Source organism: Lucilia sericata, unplaced genomic scaffold (genome assembly GCF_015586225.1).
Source record: "Lucilia sericata isolate MDLA Ls3-8-SP2 unplaced genomic scaffold, ASM1558622v1 Contig000372F_arrow, whole genome shotgun sequence".
In the NCBI taxonomy this organism is placed as follows: domain Eukaryota; kingdom Metazoa; phylum Arthropoda; class Insecta; order Diptera; family Calliphoridae; genus Lucilia; species Lucilia sericata.
The window spans coordinates 110,001-129,499 of record NW_023994391.1 but is presented as its reverse complement, the minus strand read 5'-3'; the positions used below and the strand labels follow the sequence as shown (position 1 = coordinate 129,499).

The 19,499-nt window shown below is 33.2% G+C and overlaps 1 protein-coding gene across 5 annotated transcripts in view; it reads left to right on the top strand.

Moving 5' to 3' along the window:
* The window catches only part of LOC119604231 (epidermal growth factor receptor kinase substrate 8), a 266,733-nt gene that overhangs the window by 168,591 nt on the left and 78,643 nt on the right, over positions 1-19,499 (top strand). The gene's annotated exons all lie outside the window — the stretch shown is intronic.

The window sequence follows — 19,499 nt, the reverse complement described above, 5'->3', positions numbered from 1 at the left end:
TGCTTGCTGAAGCGGGTCTCCCCAGTATAGAGGACAGATTTTATGAGGTCAAAGCAAGGTATTTACCAAAACTTCTAAACAGTACCAATTCTGTTATTGACAAGGACATCACCTCTATTATTAATAGTAAAAAGCCAAAGAGAATAATTTCAGCGATTGCAAAGTCTCTTGCTCTGACAGAAGAGTTAAACTTGCAACTTAAAATGTCAAAAAAAGTTATTAAGAAGGCGCCTTGGATATTCAATTACTCCTGTATTGATCTTTCTCTGTCCAAACTCAAAAAGAATGAAACTTCCGATATTACCTTCCTCAGCTTATTCGCAGAACAGAAAGATAAACTAAAAACTGAAGGATGGCACTTTTTATATACGGATGGCACCAAATCGCAAGACACCCTTCCGGCATATGCCGTTGTAGGCGAAGACGGTAGGAACCTCATCTTAAAAACTCTTCAAGACTACTCATCTGTTTTTACGGCGGAAGCTTGTGCCATATACCAGGCGATTCGTCTCGTCTTAGCTGAAAAAATGAAATGTATTATTTTCACTGACAGCCTGTCAGTGATGAAAGCTATTTTAAGTACTTTCAACTACAAATGGAACATTATCATCAAAATACGCGAGTTACTTATAGGAAACGAGAATAAGGTAAAAATTTATTGGCTCCCAAGCCACATTGGCATCCCTGGCAACGAAAATGCAGATTTGGCTGCTAAATATGCGTCTAGTGCCCCAGTAATTATGGATGCAATAACGGAGAAAATTGATATTCGTCGTTATATTGCAAACCACGTTAAAAACAAACAACAAGAAACTCGTCTTCAACATTCTCACTACTCTAATGTGAACCTCAACAACAAACCGCCTAAGTATCCAATAAGTATGGAGAGGGACAAAATCAGAGTATTTTCAAGACTCCGATTAGGTCATGCTTCGTTCTCTCACGAGTGGATTCTCAGAAGCCTAAACACTGCACCAAACTGTAATACTTGTAACAGACGTTTTACGATTTGTCATGTCCTTGATGAATGTCAGCTTTTCGCCAGCCAGAGAACTAGACTTTTCCAAAATAATCCTGCCATTGTATTTCTCAGAGAACCTTCTACTCAAAACATAGACAAAATATACGATTTCATCAAACTAACAAAACTGAAAGTATAACTCACTTGTACAATTACGAGCTGATGGCCGCAGATGCTAGTGCTCTATGCTATTTTTCTTAGACTTAGAATTTATTCTTAGGTTTAAGTTGAAATAAATAAATAAATAAATAAACATAATTAATCTATAGATGAAAAAAATAATCTGTGACAAGATTTGTCGAATTATCATCGGTAGTTTCTGAGAAAACTTCAAGGTAGTCTGAAATTTTTACTCATAACTTTTTAAGTTATGAAACGATTTTGCTGATTTTCAATACCAAATTGCTTAGGAAAACAGTGAATATTCTCAGTGAATTTGGTTGATTTCATTTGCTTAGTTTTAACCAGACAGACGGACATAGCTAAATCGACTCAGAATTTCATAAGGACCCTGAATATATATACTTTGTTGGGTCTCAGATGAATATTTTATATTGGTGTTACACACGGAATGACGAACTTATATATACCCTCTATCACCACTGATGGTGGTAGAGGGTATAAAAATATGTACTAATAACAATTTTATTTCTAAATAACTTTAAAGTTAACTATTTTTGAACTGTTCAATCATTATACATTACATGTATACAAATATAAATACGGATGCAAAAATTACCACATTGCGAAATTTAGGTTAATAAGGACGATAAAAATTCATAATTGAGCAAAAAAAAAAAATAAAAAAATGTTTGTCTCCTTCAGGAGTTGAACCCGTAAACCAGCGAAGTAACAACCCACTAAAAAATTTTTGCCGAATTCGTACCGACATTCTGCACAAGTTGCCGATTTCGTATCCGAATTCCGTCAGAATTCGTTACGAAAATCATATGAAAGGTTGCTCGGAATTCGCAACTCTTTGTCTGAGGAAATGCGGAAAAATGTGCAGAGTTGTCGGTCAGAATTCGGTACGAAATCTGATGTAAATTCCTGGGGAAATTCTGAAGGAATTTTCGACAAATCTGATTGAAGTCGGACAAATGTCTGATACCATGTCTGACATTTCGTACAAAAGTCTGATCAAATATAAGAAAGTCTAATAGATGTCGGATAAATGTCTGATAAAATGTCCGACAGTTCGTACAAAAGTCTGATCAAGTATAAGAAAATGGCCTGACTATTCTGATCAACGTCTGATGAAAACTATTTTCATATATATGTATAATTTATTATAGTTTAATTTTATTAATTTTAATAATAATTTATAAGCTTCCATTATTCATGATTTCTTAAAGGTGCATAAATAAATAATAGAAACTTATAGATTATTTTTAAAATTAATAAAATTAAACCATACTACTTACATATTATATACGAAAATATAGTTCATTATATACATACATCTATTTAAAATTATAAAATTAAAACATAAAAAATTATGTAATTTTTTGCTAATTTTTGTGCATTAACAAAGTTTAAAGAAATTTAAGCAATAATCATAACATATGCAGATGTTGTTTACTTGATTTCCAAAGACCAAATGAGAAAATAAAAATTAAATTCCCTTCTAAAGTACAGTTGACGAATTTCAAAATATAAACAGGTTTGTGCATGATTTTTATTAAAAAAAAATAAATTTCCTTCAGATAATGTGCAGAGTTGTCGCAAAGTTTTCCTATAAAATTACTGAATATGGGAACAAAATGACGGAGCAAAAAATATCAGAAAATGTGCAGACTATTCTGTTAAATATCTAAAGGAAATTTATATTATTCGCAATGTGCAAATTAATCTTATAATTGTCATAACACTAAAATTCCCTTTCGACAATGTGCAGACAAGTCTGATGTTGTTGCGGGTGTATTGTCTTGCCAATAGGGAATCTATGCATAGGACTACATGCATGAGGGTTCTGATAAGAGCCAGGAGCTTGTCTTTTGTTCTTGATTTGTTGTGTATTTGGATGTTCAGTTGTTGGTTTTGTTACGTTTTAGAATTGTGCCGTAGTTTGTTGTTGTTGTTTTCTTTCTGGTATTTTTTCTAATGTTTGCGTGTATAATTAGTGTTCCAGAGTTTTCTTGTTTGTAATGTTAATTGTTGAATGTTCTTTATTTGATTTTATTTGCAAATTTGTGTTTTTTTGTCTTTGGAGTTTTTTGTGGAGTAGTTCTGTCTTTTTGCTTTAATATTTTTGATGTTCCATGAGCGTCTGATTGAATGCAAAAATCAAAAATTGAAGTGAGGGTGTGTGTGCTTGCATTGTAGTGTTGTATTCGGTACTGATCCGGTATTGATATTCAACAGTGCTGTATTTTCATTGAAGAATATAGGGAAATAGGGAATCGAAAAATCAAAATAAAAATAGTAAAAATAGTAAAATCATGAATGAATGAAAATACTTTTTAAAATTTATGAGCTCCTGATAATAAAATCGCCAGAGTATATCGCACGGATACAATGGGTTATGAGGATAGGACAGTAGATAGTACAGAATATCATTTAAGGGGCAATAAGAATTTAGGAAAATAAGTGGTGAAAACTTTCTAAAATTGCTAAAATAATACCCTAGTTATTGCCAAAAGAGCCAGAAAAATCAAATGCTGTTGAAGTTTTTTTTTTTTGATAACGGCTATTTAAAGTTTGTATATTGCAAGAAATTATAAAGCAAGATAATATCTGAAGTCTGTGGAATGATATAATACCACGAAAAAAAATCGTTATACCAATCGACACCACGTATTAAACGAAACCGTAGATACAAAAATAAAGAAGGAAACTTATAAATATATATTTATGCTTAAGTTAGATTTAAGATAAAGTGATGTGTCTGAAATTGTAAGTGTGTCGAGAGTGTGTATTTATGTGTATGTTAATTTTGGTTAAGTATAGTGTTCCTTCCGAAAGCCAGGAAAAGAAAAGTTAAGATAACAGCAAACCTAATAAAAAAAATTGTAGAGTATAGGTATATCTCAGAGATTAAGATAAATAAGAAGTTAGAGTTCTCTCCTAGAGCTTAAGTGAAGCGGAATTTAAATTAAGTCCAGCACAGTGGCAGGGACAGTGGAATACTACCACAGGGAGCTCCTTTAGGCTGGGAAATAATAGTTAAACGGAAGAGTATAAAAGTAACTTAAGCCCTAAATAGAGTGGAAAAAAAAACAGTGGAACTGGTAAATTTATAAAAACGTCTAAAGTGAGATATATTTATACAGATATTTTTTGTATTTGGTTCGACAAGAAAAAAAGTAACGGCTATAATAAACCTTTGTGAGGGAAAATAGAAAGAATCTCGTTGGATTTTATATTGGATTATGGATTGTTATATTTTATTGTAAAACAAAATAGTTTTAATAAGATTAGTATAAAAGAGAAAAGATTAACATTTAGCTTTGTTAGTTTAATAAGTATAAATAAAGATATGTATTGAAATTTGAATTAGAAATAATGATGATGGCTTAATAACTGAAAGGTAAATGAAGTGATGGACAGGAGTTTGGGTCGCTGGAAAAATCTAGGGAACAGAATCGCAACTAGGTTGGGAGGGCAGTAAAAGAGGCTGACATCTGTCTCTAGAGAATGTTGTGTGTGTGGTGAATAGTATTTGCTTTTAGTTTCAGTATTTTTTTGTTTTCCTTTTTTTGTTTTTGTTTTCATGTTCGGGTACACGTTTGATGAGTAAGGGTTGGAACCTCCTGGGAAGACATACGAGCTAGACGGAATCCTCATCAACGGAAAGTAACCGTAACAGAAATGGCGCCCAAACAAATGTTAAATAATTTAGGATACTTTTTATTGAAAAACAAAATGTATCCTGAGTATTGATGATATACATGTGGATCAGCAACACATGTGGAAATAATAAACTAGTGTTCTATTATAGCCCAAAGATATCCGTAAAATATAGTAAAATTGTTTCTATAGCCACTCTAGAAAAGAGAAAGAGATGATGTATACAATAGATTTTACTATAAGATATGCGGGTAAGACAGAATAATACTTACGGAAATGAATAGAGATATCTTAGAGTACGTAGATAGTCCTAAATGTATAGTATTCGTTCCCAATTAGATTAATTGTTAAATTAAATTTTGTTCAAATAGTGGATCAATAAATATTGTTGTTAACTCGAAGTAAAGGAAGCATCTCTTAACAAGAATGTTAACTAGATTAGTGTATCTAATACTATCGAAAATCACTCATAATCTCGCCGAAGTAAGATATAGGTTGAAGTACGAGTGGTCACACTAAAATGAGTCCACTACTTCTAAATTAAGCTTGTTTTCTTCCCATACAAAACATATTCAAAAAGTAACTCCGTCGACTTCCACATCCGTCCATCAATTCATTAACCTAAAAAAGAAGATAATTGAATAAACAAATACATCTAAACCACATGAGAATGAACCACCCATGGAAATGTCTGGAATTCAATCACAATCATCGAGAGCATCTTCCGTAAGCAGTGACGATAATGCTAGGAGTTATCACAAACCACCTATCGATAAATGGGGACTAGAATTTGAGGGTGACGCGAATAAATTGGCAGTAGAAGATTTTATATTCCGACTGGAACGATTACAAAGCCAATACAATGTGTCGTGGAAAGAAGTCCTAGACAATTTCCATGTCTTAGTAAATGGTGTTGCCGAAAAATGGTATTGGTTATTTATTCAAACTAATTATGTAACCGAATGGAACACTCTTAAAACCGCTTTACTCAAACAATACCAGTTTACACGTTCCAGTTTCGAACTAATGAGGGATATCGTGGAAAGAAAATAGATGCCAGGAGAGTCAATAGATTCCTTTTTCTTCGCGATGACACAACTGCGATCTAGGTTAAGCATATCTATACCGGAATCTGAAATGATCAAAATGATTAAAAATAATTTAAGAGAGAGTATTGGAAGAATAGTTTTCCCAATTAGTGTGTCATCAGTAGAGGAATTACGTATAAGCTGCCTAGATGCCGAGAAAACCTTCCTCAGGAAAGATCTTAGAGCGATGCAAACTTCCACCAATCGTGACACAAGGTATGTTAATGAACTGAGTGAAGAACCATATCAAATACCAGAATTAGAACATGAAGAAATAGCAGCTGTCAGAATGAGCACTTCCGGAAATACAATCACAAAATCTGCAATTGTCTGTTGGAATTGTCATCAAAGTGGTCATGTTTTCATCGATTGACCCTCGGATGAGAGATCGATATTCTGTTATCGATGTGGCAAACCGGATGTAATCTCTCCAAATTGTGTCAATTGCAGAAACAAAAATTTTATCAGGAGCGAAGGGAATGCGTGGGACCATCGTTCAACCACAAACCCGCCTGCGACGAACATGTGACAGAGCAGAATCAGCAAAGAGAAAAATATCACACATTTATACCTCAACAAAAGCATTTATATACCTTAAAAGAGAGAAAACGAAATTATGATAAAATTAGAGAACAAATATTCAATCCAGCAACCAATATCAAAACCCCTGTAATATCTAGGAAGATAAGAAAACTGCGAGAGAAATTTGCAGAGAAGAAGAGAATAAGAAAGCTTGCCATTGAAGCAATAAAGAAAGCCGACCGAAAATTATCAGACCCTAGACCATACGCTGAGTTCTGCATCGGTCTTTTAGATACCGGTGAAAGGTCTTTTAGATACCGGTGCTTCTGTAAGTATTCTAGGCCGAGGGTGTAGGGAACTTATAGATAAATTAGATTTGCCAATTGTGCCTATATTTGCAATAATAACAACCGCTAGCGGACAGGAACATAGGTTATTAGGATGAGTAAAAGTAGAAGTTGAATATCAGAATAAAATTAATATAATTGAATTTTAGGTATAGCAGAATTAGATATGGAGAAAATATTGCCAAACTACACTGCAGAAAATTACAAAACAGATCCACATGTTTTATCTGAATTGCAACAAATTAGGTTAAATAAAGTAGTAGGAATGTTTCCTGCCTTTGAAAATGAAGGTTTAGGGTGTGCTTCACTGGAAAAACACACCATCAAATTAGTAGAAGGAGCCGAACCCGTGAAGGATAGACACTATCCGATCTCACCAGCAGTACAGGAGATAGTTTATAAAGAGATCGATCAAATGTTAGCGCTTAATGTAATAGAGGAAAGTGAGAGTCCCTGGAGTAACAGAACAACAATGGTACGGTAAAAATCGCTTCTGTCCGGTAAAAATCGCTTCTGTCTCGATGCTAGAAAACTTAATAAGCTAACAGTCAAGGATGCTTACCCATTACAGAATATAGATGGCATCCTCAGTAGGATAGATGAAACATATTTTATCAGTAGCGTAGATTTAAAATATGCTTTTTGGCAGATAGAGTTAGCGTCCGTTTACTGTAGCTGAAAGACCTCTGTACCAGTTCCGCGTCATGCCTTTTGGCCTCTGTAACGCTGCCCAACGTTTATGCAGATTAATGGATAAGGTCATTCCCCAAGAACTAAAAGATAACGTCTTTATTTATCTTGACGATTTATTGATAATTTCAAATGATTTCGACAAACATCTGTATATCCTAGAGGAAGTTGCAAAATATCTAAAGAAGGCAAATTTAAAAATCGGATTAAAAAAATCTCAATTCTGCTTTAAACAATTGAAATATTTGGGGTTCATTATTGGAAACGGGATGTTGAAAACTGACCCAGAGAAAATAAAAGCGATCACGGAAATAAAAACTCCAAAGCCAGTAAGAGAAGTTAGGAGCTTTTTGGGAACCGCTGCGTGGCATCGCCGGTTTATTAAAAACTTCTCCGTTATAACCGCTCCATTAACTTACACTCTAAAAAAGTCAAAATCCTTTGAAATGAGTCCCGAAGCAATAAAATCTTTTGAATATTTAAAAAATCTCTAACGACAGCGCCAGTATTACGACATGCGGATTTCTCTAAAAGATTTTTCATTCAGTGTGATGCATGCGAATACGGAATCGGAGCAGTACTGTACCAAATAAATGGAGATAACGAAGAACATCCGATTGCTTTTTACTCCCAAAAGTTGAGCACATGCCAAAGGAATTACACCGTAACGGAGAAGGAATGTTTGGCAGCAGTTATGGCGGTAAAGAAATTCCGCCAATACATCGAAATGATGCCATTTACAATCGTAACTGATCATGCAAGCCTGAAATGGCTCATGTCAATGAAAGATCTTACGGGCAGACTGGCTAGGTGGCCTTTACAATTGCAGTCGTATGACTTTGAAATACAACATAGAAAAGGCTCCGAAAACATTGTTGCATATATGTTGTCAAGACAAACTAACGAATTTGAAAGCGATGAGTATCTAGAGCTGCAATCCCATATTGACAAAAATGCAGAAAAATTATCGGATCTATAAGTGGTAAACGGTTATGTTTACAAGAAAACGAAGTTTAATACCAACAAACATAACCCAACCAATTATAGAAAAAGCTCATTTATCGCCAAATAACGCTCATGGTGGAGTAGCCAAAACGCTAGAGAAAATTAAGCGATTTTACTATTGGCCAAGAATGACAAAACAAGTAAAGAACTTTGAAAATATGTGTCAAACCTGCAAAGAGTGTAAGTCTTGCAACAGTAACCTTCGTCCGGAAATTGGTCAATTGATATCGACCGAAAGACCCTTTCAAAAGTTGTATATAGACTTTATGGGGAAATATCCACGGTCTAAACAGGGGAATTGCTACATATTCATCGTAGTTGACCACTTTACAAAATTTACATTTTTGAAGGCAATGAAAGAAGCCACTACAGATAATGTCATAAACTTCCTGGTCCAAGAGATATTTTTGAAATTTGGAGTACCGGAAGTTATACATAGTGACAATGGTAGTCAATTCATAGCAAAATCATTCGAAAATGTAATGAAAAGTTATAAAATACAGCACTTAAAGACAGCAGTATATTCGCCACAAAGCAATGCTAGCGAAAGAGTAAATCAGTCCGTACTATCCGCAATAAGAGCTTATTTAAAAGAAGATCATCGAGACTGGGATATGTATCTTCCAGAAATAGAATCGGCGTTGAGAACTTCGGTCCATTCGGCAACTTTTGTAACGCCTTTCTTCGCGCTCTTTGGATACCATATGTACACAAGTGGAGCAGATTACAAACTTGGAAGAAAACTATTATCTCTAACGGACCACGAAATAGTCGAAATAAACAAAGCTGATAAATTGGAAATCATTAGAGACAAAATGAGGCAAAATCTAAAAAAAGGCATATAATAAAAGCGCAGAAAGGTATAATAGAAGGGCAAGGATTGTTAGATTTACACCGGGACAGGAAGTATACCGAAGAAACACTGTATTGAGCAACTTCGGGAAAAATCTTAATTCGAAATTTTGTAGGAAATTTCTAAAATGTAGAATAGTTAAGGCAATAGGTAATAACATGTATGAGTTAGAGACAATACAGGGTCTATCACTCAAAGGACATTAAAGTATAAACGTATTTGAAAAGTTTTTGAAAATGGAGGTTAAGCCAAGAAATTCTGTGAAATAATAATAACATAAATAACGTTACCTACCTCCAGAAAAGGGAAATATCCGAGTTGATGTAGGTTCATGTAAATAAAACGCAATAGGTTTTTCTGAATGAGATGCTGAAATAAAGGAAAATATGCACAAAGTAAAATAATTATATTTTAAGATGTACATTAATATACTTCCCGTAATAATAGATCCAAGGATATGCGCATGGGAAGTGATGAATAGTTTCAAAACCTTTTAAAGAAAGCTTTTAGGAATTTATACCATATTGATTGGAAGAATTTAGGAGTAACGAGATGTTAGAGGCGTTTCCATGGAATATTGCAAAGATATCTAGGAAGATACATAGGAATAAATAAACTTGTTATAATTATAATAATGTAAAATATAAAGGTCTATTAATTTTTTTCTGTCGCTTAGAAAATTTTATATATTTTGCGCTGTAGGCGCTACAATTGGTCGGGGACCAATTCCAAGAACGTGGAAGGTATCGGAAGCAAGGATGGGGAGCCACTATACATTTTCCTTCCCGAAAAAGTAATAGTAGGTTTTATTTTCCAAAATATATATGGAATTCACATCCCATGGTTAAAGAAATCCCGTAAAAGGGAGATAATTAGTACGGCATGATAAAATCTTTCATTTTTGTTTGTGAAATAATACATTTTGGTCTGTGATATAGGATAATAAGTGCAATATTAGTTTAAGGAAACAACGTGTTTATTTATATTTTTATAATTATATTTATGTTTGTGTTGTTTCATTCTAATATTGACATTTATTTTATCACTTTTATCTAGATCTAGAGTTATTAAGTATTTTATATTGATGAATACATTTATTGTGCAATAAATTTGGTCAATCTGTGATTTTAGTTAATTAGATGCAATATTAGGTTAAGAAAACAACTTATTCATTTGTATATTTTTTTTCATATGTATGTATGTTGTTTTCGTCCCTGTATAGAAATTTTTTCTAACATTTATATCGAAGATTGAAGAAATTCTTGTAATAATGGAAATTATAGAATGCACACATTTACATACCTGAATAGTCAACACGTAGTTTTTGTTATAACTGAGGATGCCATCAAGCTGTACAAACAGGGAATTGTATTGTCTTGCCAATAGGGAATCTATGCATAGGACTACATACATGAATGCGAGGGTTTCTGTGAGGGTTCTAATATGAGCCAGGAGCTTGTCTTTTGTTCTTGATTTGTTGTGTATTTGGTTGTTCAGTTGTTGGTTTTGTTATGTTTTAGAATTGTGCAGTAGTTTGTTGTTGTTTTCTTTCTGGTATTTTTTCTAATGTTTGTGTGTATAATTAGTGTTCCAGAGTTTTCTTGTTTGTAATGTTAATTGTTGAATTTTTTTTTTATTTGATTTAATTTGCAAATTTGTGTTTTTTTGACTTTGGAGTTTTTTGTGGAGTAGTTCTGTCTTTTTGCTTTAATATTTTTGATGTTCCATGTGCGTATGATTGAATGCAAAAATGAACAAGTTAGAGTGCTATATTCGGCTCAGCCGAATCTTAAATACCGTCCACCAGCTACTTTTATATTAATACTTTTCTAATTCATCAAATATTTGTAGAAATAAGTTTTCTCATGTCTTAAATAGAAAAATTCCAAGATCTAAACAACTTAAATCTATTACAATTCCAAAATTTATTGAACATTACAAACGCCATTTTCTTTATATTATTATAGGGCTTAGTAATATTTAGTAATTTGCATGTATGCATGTGTGTGAAAGATTTAAGGATTTTCAAAATACATATATATAATTTTGTTCTACACAAATTGATAATGTAACTAGTTAAATACGGTTAAAGCGCTTTTAGGGGAAGAACCTAGTATGGGAGATATGACCAAGTATAGACCGATTGTAAAAAATTCTTTAAGTAAAATTTCTGTACTGAAGGGAACCTTGTATGGGACCGAGCGTATGTTATGAACCGATCGTGAAAAAATCTTGAAATAGAATTTTTGTATACAAAACCAATATTTGTGCCAAATTTTGTATCAATAGCTTTATAATGTGCGTTTAAGAGATTTTTGTAAAAGGACCTTGTATGGGAGCTATGACCAATTATGTATATAAAGTTATGTGCATTTAAGTGATTTTCGGGAGGGAACCTTGTATGGGAGCTATGACCAATTATGAACCGATCGGAAAAAAATTTCACAGTAATATCTTTGTGTATATGAGCAATACTTGTACCAAATTTCATATGGATTTCTTAATTTTGTAATGAGTAATGTGCGTTTAAGTGATTTTCGGGAGGGGACCTTGTATGGGAGCTATGACCAATTATGGACCGATCGTAAAAAATGTTCACAGTAATATTTCTATGCATATGAGCAATACTTGTACCAAATTTTATATGGATTTCTTAATTTTGTAATGAGTAATGTGCGTTTAAGTGATTTTCGGGAGGGGACCTTGTATGGGAGCTATGACCAATTATGGACCGATCGTAAAAAATGTTCACAGTAATATTTCTATGCATATGAGCAATACTTGTACCAAATTTTATATGGTTATCTTAATTTGGTAATGAGTAATGTGCGTTTAATTGATTTTCGGGAGGGGACCTTGTATGGGAGCTATGACCAATTATGGACCGATCCTAAAAAATGTTCACAGTAATATTTGTATGCATATTGGCAATGCTCGTACCAAATTTTATATTGATATCTTAATTTAGTAATGAGTTATGCGCGTTTAAGTGATTTTCGGGAGGGAACCTTGTATGGGAGCTATGACCAATTATGGACCGATCGGAAACAATTTTCACAGTAATATTTCTATGCATATGGGCAATACTCGTACCAAATTTTATATGGATATCTTAATTTGGTAATGAGTTATGCGCGTTTAAGTGATTTTCGGGAGGGGACCTTATATGGGAGCTATGTCCAATTATGGACCGATGCAAAAAATGTTTACTCTGTAAGAATTCTATTGACTTTAATTTGCAAAATTTTGTGAAGATATCAACATTGTGGCGGAAGTTATTAACAAAAAACCCATTTTCCGGGAATATGTACTTTTGTATGGGAGGTACATGAAATTGTGGACCGATTCTAGTAGTTTTCAGCAGGGATCAGGATCTTGTGCAGAAACGAATGTATGGTGATTTCCATTGAATTATCTTGCATAGTTTTCGAGAAAATTACATCAGAATGTGTAAAAAATGCTTATTTTTTTCCGAGGTTGTTTTAAATTTTGATTCATAACTTTTCCCGGTGTGAACCGATTTTGCCCATTTTCAATACCAAACAACTTAGGAAAATGAAGAACATTTTGGGTGAATTTGGTTAATTTCTATTGCTTCGTTTTATCGTGAGCGTGTTTTACACAGACATACGGACAGACGGACATAGCTAAATCGACTCAGAATTTTATAAGGACCCAAAATATATATACTTTGTTGGGTCTCATATGAATATTTCTTGGTGTTACACACGGAATGACAAAGTTATATATACCCTCTATCACCACTGATGGTGGTGGAGGGTATAAAAAATGAATTGAGTATATGAGAGGGTGTGTGTGCTAGTATTGCAGTGTTGTATTCGGTACTAAAAATAGGTGTAGGTGGCAACTCCAGGTACTAAAAATAGGTGTAGGTGGCAACTCCAGGTATTGATATTCAACAGTGCTGTATTTTCATTGAAGAATATAGGGAAATAGGGAATCGGAAAATCAAAATAAAAATAGTAGTAAAATCATGAATAAATAAAAATACTATTTAAAATTTATGAGCTCCTGATAATAAAATCGCCAGAGTATATCGCACAGATACAATGGGTTATGAGGATAGGGCAGTAGATAGTACAGAATATCATTTAAGGGGCAATAAGAATTTAGGAAATATGAAGATAATTATGATAATTGGCATCAGGCACAGAAATTCAAATAAATAATGTTTTTAAATAAAGTGAAGGGGAATTCTTATGTATTTTCTTGTAAAAACAGTTAAAATTTCCAGTGTAAGGCGAAAATCCACGAATAAAGTAGATGGTAGCTAGTATTTAAGCGATTGAGGTTAAAAAAATATCGCATATGCTAATGTACTATTACACGGTTTACTGTGTTGATTGTATAAAATAATAAGAAAAGTGAAGAAAGTAGAATTTCTGTGTCTTGAGAGTAATAATTAATTAAACAAAAAAAATTAATCTTGGATTTATTACGTGAGTTATAAAAAAAATAACTTAAAAATCCTTTACACAGAAAATATGACAGCGGATATTTATATAATTTATAGCTGGCTATCTATACGTATATCCGTGGGATAGACAGAGGTGTAATTGTTCCAGAAATAGCCAGGTAAAACTTGTGTGATGTTGAATTTGGTTAAATTCTATTGCTTCGTTTTATCGTAAGCGTGTTTTACACAGACAGACGGACATAGCTAAATCGACTCAGAATTTGATAAGGACCCAGAATATATATACTTTGTTGGGTCTCAGATGAATATTTCTTGGTGTTACACACGGAATGACAAAGTTATATATACCCTCTATCACCACTGATGGTGGTGGAGGGTATAAAAAATGAATTGAGTATATGAGAGGGTGTGTGTGATAGTAATGTAGTGTTGTATTCAGTACTAAAAATAGGTGTAGGTGGCAACTCCAGGTATTGATATTCAACTGTGATGTATTTTCATTGAAGAATATAGGGAAATAGGGAATCGGAAAATCAAAATAAAAATAGTAGTAAAATCATGAATAAATGAAAATACTATTAAAATTTATGAGCTCCTGATAATAAAATCGCCAGAGTATATCGCACAGATACAATGGGTTATGAGGATAGGGCAGTAGATAGTACAGAATATCATTTAAGGGGCAATAAGAATTTAGGAAATATGAAGATAATTATGATAATTGGCATCAGGCACAGAAATTCAAATAAATAATGTTTTTAAATAAAGTGAAGGGGAATTCTTATGTATTTTCTTGTAAATTTTGCGGTAGTAAAATTGGCAACAATTAAAATTTCCAGTATAAGGCGAAAATCCACGAATAAAGTAGATGGTAGCCAGTATTTAAGCGATTGAGGTTAAAAAATATCGCATATGCTAATGTACTATTATACGGTTTACTGTGTTGATTGTATAAAATAATAAGAAAAGTGAAGGAAGTAGAATTACTGCGCTTTGAGAGTAATAATTAATTAAACAAAAAAAATTTAATCTTGGATTTATTACGTGAGTTATAAAAAAAATAACTTAAAAATCCTTTACATAGAAAATATGACAGCGGATATTTATACAATTTATAGCTGGCTATCTGTACGTATATCCGTGGGATAGACAGAGGAGTAATTGTTCCAGAAATAGCCAGGTAAAACTTTTGTGTTGATACCTAAATATATATACCTAAGTGGTGAAAACTTTCTAAAATTGCTAAAATAATACCCTAGTTATTGCCAAAAGAGCCAGGAAAATCAAATGCAGTTGAAGTTTTTTTGTGATAACGGCTATTTAAAGTTTGTATATTGCAAGAAATTATAAAGCAAGATAATATCTGAAGTCTGTGGAATGATATAATACCACGAAAAAAATCGTTATACCAATCGACACCACGTATTAAACGAAACCGTAGATACAAAAATAAAGAAGGAAACTTATAAATATATATTTATGCTTAAGTTAGATTTAAGATAAAGTGATGTGTCTGAAATTGTAAGTCTGTCGAGAGTGTATATTTATGTGTATGTTAATTTTGGCTAAGTATAGTGTTCCTTCCGAAAGCCAGGAAAAGAAAAGTTAAGATAACAGCAAACCTAATAAAAAAAATTGTAGAGTATAGGTATATCTCATATCTCTGCACAGTGGCAGGGACAATGGAATACTACCTCAGGGAGCTCCTTTAGGCTGGGAAATAATAGTTAAACGGAAGAGTATAAAAGTAACTTAAGCCCTAAATAGAGTGGATAAAAAACAAGTAAGAGTGTTATATTCGGCTATGCCGAATCTTATATACCCACCATCAAATTACTGCCATATAAATAAACTTTGATATTTTGAATATTTTATTATTATATATCGATACTAATGTGAACATCACGGTAATATTTGAAATAGGTCTATTAATGGGAGTTCAACTATTGACAGTGCTCTTTCGAATTAAAAATACTAATTTGTATAGGGAGTAGGGTTATTTATACATATATGGATGAATTCTCATAAAAGTCGGTAGGAAGATTTCAGTTCAGTTTATGCCGAATTGCATTGCAGTATCCGTATTTTCAGGCAGTTAAAGTAATTTCCTTAAGGGGACCTTGTATGGGGGAAAAGATTAATTATGAACCGATCATCCTTAAATCTCGTAGAACGAATCATATTCATGTAAAATTTCCAACCAGTAATGAGCATTGTAATCATTTTCGGTGGGGTAATTATGGACTGATCATCATAAAAATTGGTAGAGACTTATCAGTGTCGAATTCCATCGCTGTACTCGCATTTTTAAGCCAGTAATAAGCGTTAAAGTATTTTTCTGATGGGAACCTTAAATGGGTAGGGTCAATTATGGGTCGACCCCCACAACATTTTGTAGAGAGATGTTAGATCAAACAAAACTAGTTTATGTCGAATTTCATTGATCTACTAGCATTTTTAAGCCAGTACTGAGTTTTAAAGTCATTTTCTGAAGGGGCCTTATATGGGGGAGGGCCAATTATAGACCGATCCTCGTAAAATTTTGTAGAACAATCTTGGTTCATACAGGTCACGTTTATATCGAATTTCATCGCTTTACTCGTTTAAGCCAGTAATGAGCGTTAAATTATTTTTCTGATGGGGACCTTATATGTGGGGGGGGTTGTTCAGTTAAGACCCGATCCACAAAAAATTTGGTTAAGTGATTTTGGCTTGCAAGGAACTTACTTGAGTCGAATTTCATTGCTATACTAGTTTTTTTAAATCAGTAATGGGCCTTAAAGTCATTTTCTGAAGGGGACCTTATATGGGGGGTAGGGTCAATTATGGACCGATCCACATAAAATTTATTGGAGAGAATTTCACTCGTATAAAATTTACTTATATCAAATTTCATCGCTATACTCGTAGTTTTACGCCAATAATAAGCTTTAAAGTCATTTTATGGAGGGGACCTTATATGGGGGGTAGGGTCAATTATGGACCGATCCACATATAGTTTGGTGGAGAGATATTGGCTTGCATGAAACTTACGTGTGGCAAATTTCATCTCTATATTCGTATGTTTAAGCCAGTAATCAGCATTATAGTCATTTTCAAAAGGGGACCATTTTATTGGGGGGGTAGGGCCAATTATGGACCGATCCACATACAATTTTATAGAGAGATTTTGGCTCATATAAAACATACTTCTGTGAAATTTCATCGCTATACTCGTATTTTTACGCCAATAATGAGCGTTGAAGTAATTTTATGGAGGAGACCTTATATGGGGGGTAGGGTCAATTATGGACCGATCCACATAGAATTTTGTGGAGAGATTTTTACTCGTATAGAACTTACTTATGTCAAATTTCATCGCTATACTTGTATTTTTACGCCAATAATGAGCGTTAAAGTCATTTTCTGAAGGGGACCTTATATGCGGGGTAGGGTCAATTATGGACCGATCCACATATAGTTTGGTGAAGAGATATTGGCTTGCATGAAACCTATGTGAGTCAAATTTCATCGCTATATTCGTATGTTTAAGCCGGTAATCAGAATTATAGTAATTTTCAAAAGGGGGCCTTATATGGGGGTTAGGGCCAATTGTGGTCCTATGTCCGACATAATTCAGAATTTTATTGCGGAGGTCAAAAAACTGACTTATGCGAAATTTTGTGCCATTTGCTTCATAAACAACGAATTTGTGAATGTTTGAAGCTCTTTATACAATATTCCGGGGGGTACATTTGTATGGGGGCTATGTGAAATCGTTGACCGATTTTGCCCATTTTCAATACCAAACATTTCTGATCAATAAAAAATATTTTGGGAAAATTTCATCTCAATATCTCTTTTTTTGTGGACGCTATCGTGCCAACAACAGACAGACGGACAGACGGACGGACATAGCTAGATAGTCTTAGAATCTTACGAGGTCCCAGAATATATATACTTTATGAGGTCTGTGAACAATATTTCGATGTGTTACACACGGAATGACAAAATTAATATACCCCCCATCTTTTTTGATGGTGGGAATCCTCATCAACGGGAAGTAACCGTAACAATGTTAATCGTTTAATACTTCAGAAAATGTGCAGAAAAATCTAACAAACAGTTTGCCGATTATTCTGTAAAATGTCTAAAGGAAATTTAGAAATTCGATAAAAATTCTGATAAAGTATAAGAAATATTTCAGAAAATTTCTGACATCAGACATGTCTGAAAAAATTGTTTACTGGGAAGGGTTTTTCTTTTTTACTATTGATCGTTAGATGTGTGTGTTTTGTTTTTAACTCATTTGTTTTTTTAATGTTATTTTTTGTTTTTTTCTTATTTTGTTTCCAATAAAAAATAATTTGAAACTTAATTAAACATAGCAAAAAAAAAAAAAAAAATACATACAAGAAAATTAGACCTTGGTCAGAATTTGAACCCGAGTTTGTTTAAGATACAATTTGTTTGGCAATATGAATTTAGGCAAATTGCTTAAATTTTGTTTGCATTTAATCTTTTTTGCTTGTTGTAGTTGCTTGTTTAATTATTTTCTTATTTACAACGATAATACTAAAAATAAAAACTTTTTGTTTTATTTTGGATTTTAAATTAGATTATTTAAATTTATTTTTGTTTACACTAATTTAAATATATTAATTCGTAGAAATTATATATTTTTTTTTATAATATATTTAAATTAGTAGTGTACATATAAACAAATGCAACTCTGCATAAAAAAGGTGAAGTCTAAAAATAGACCTGTTGTGTTTATCAGCTGCGGATAATTCAAACTAGCCCATCAAATTGTGTATATTTTTAACTTTCAGTGATATAGTTAATGTAAATAATAATTAATTATGTTTTTTTTTTTTGATCAGCTGACACCCAATCGAAGCAGTCGAGTTTTTAGCGCAAATTTATTTTTGTTGATTTTTTTTATTTTATTTTTTCATCACGGGTATCAATTATTGATATCATTGTCACGAGTATCTAGACCCGTTTTTTTCAGTTGTGGAACTGGAAGGTATGAACGACGAGAATTTGGTGCCTGTGCCCGAAGAAAATTCTCACACACAAAGGGACTATAACCCGAAGCGGAAGAGATCCGATGGTTTTTCGCCCACAAATATTGACGTCGCCCAATTGGGTGAGAATAGATTCGCCTTGCTTTCAGGACTAGAGAATGTAGAGGACAGACGAGAATGTAGAGGACAGTCCTAGGACGAAAAAAATCAGTTAAAATTACCGACACAAAGCCCAAGAATACGACCAGGTCATATTGTCCACCCATCTTCTGGTTTAATGTCAACATTAAACGGTTAGTCGAGCAGTTGGAAGCTAAAACGCCAAAAATTACATTTAAAATAAAGAATGTAAACCAAGGTAAGAGCAAACTTTATCTCTCTGATCCACTGGAAATGATGGCCCTGCTGAAGGAAAAGAATATTCACTTATATTCTTATACGCCAAAAGAGTTTAAACAAACATCATTTATTCTAAGAGGTCTCTACCATGGTAACGAGGTAGATGAGGTAAAGAGTGCCCTGGAAAAACAGTATCAGGCGTCGTCTCGAAAGTAACGCGTTTTACTACACCATATTCTATTAAAAATGAATATGATACAGATAGAAAATATCTCCTAAGCCAGACAATTCTTTGGGAAAAGCCTAAAGGAAAAGAAAAAGAAGTGCAGTGCCACAGATGTCAGCGTTGGGGCCACATAGCCAAAAACAGCAATTATGAGTATAAATGTGTCAAATGT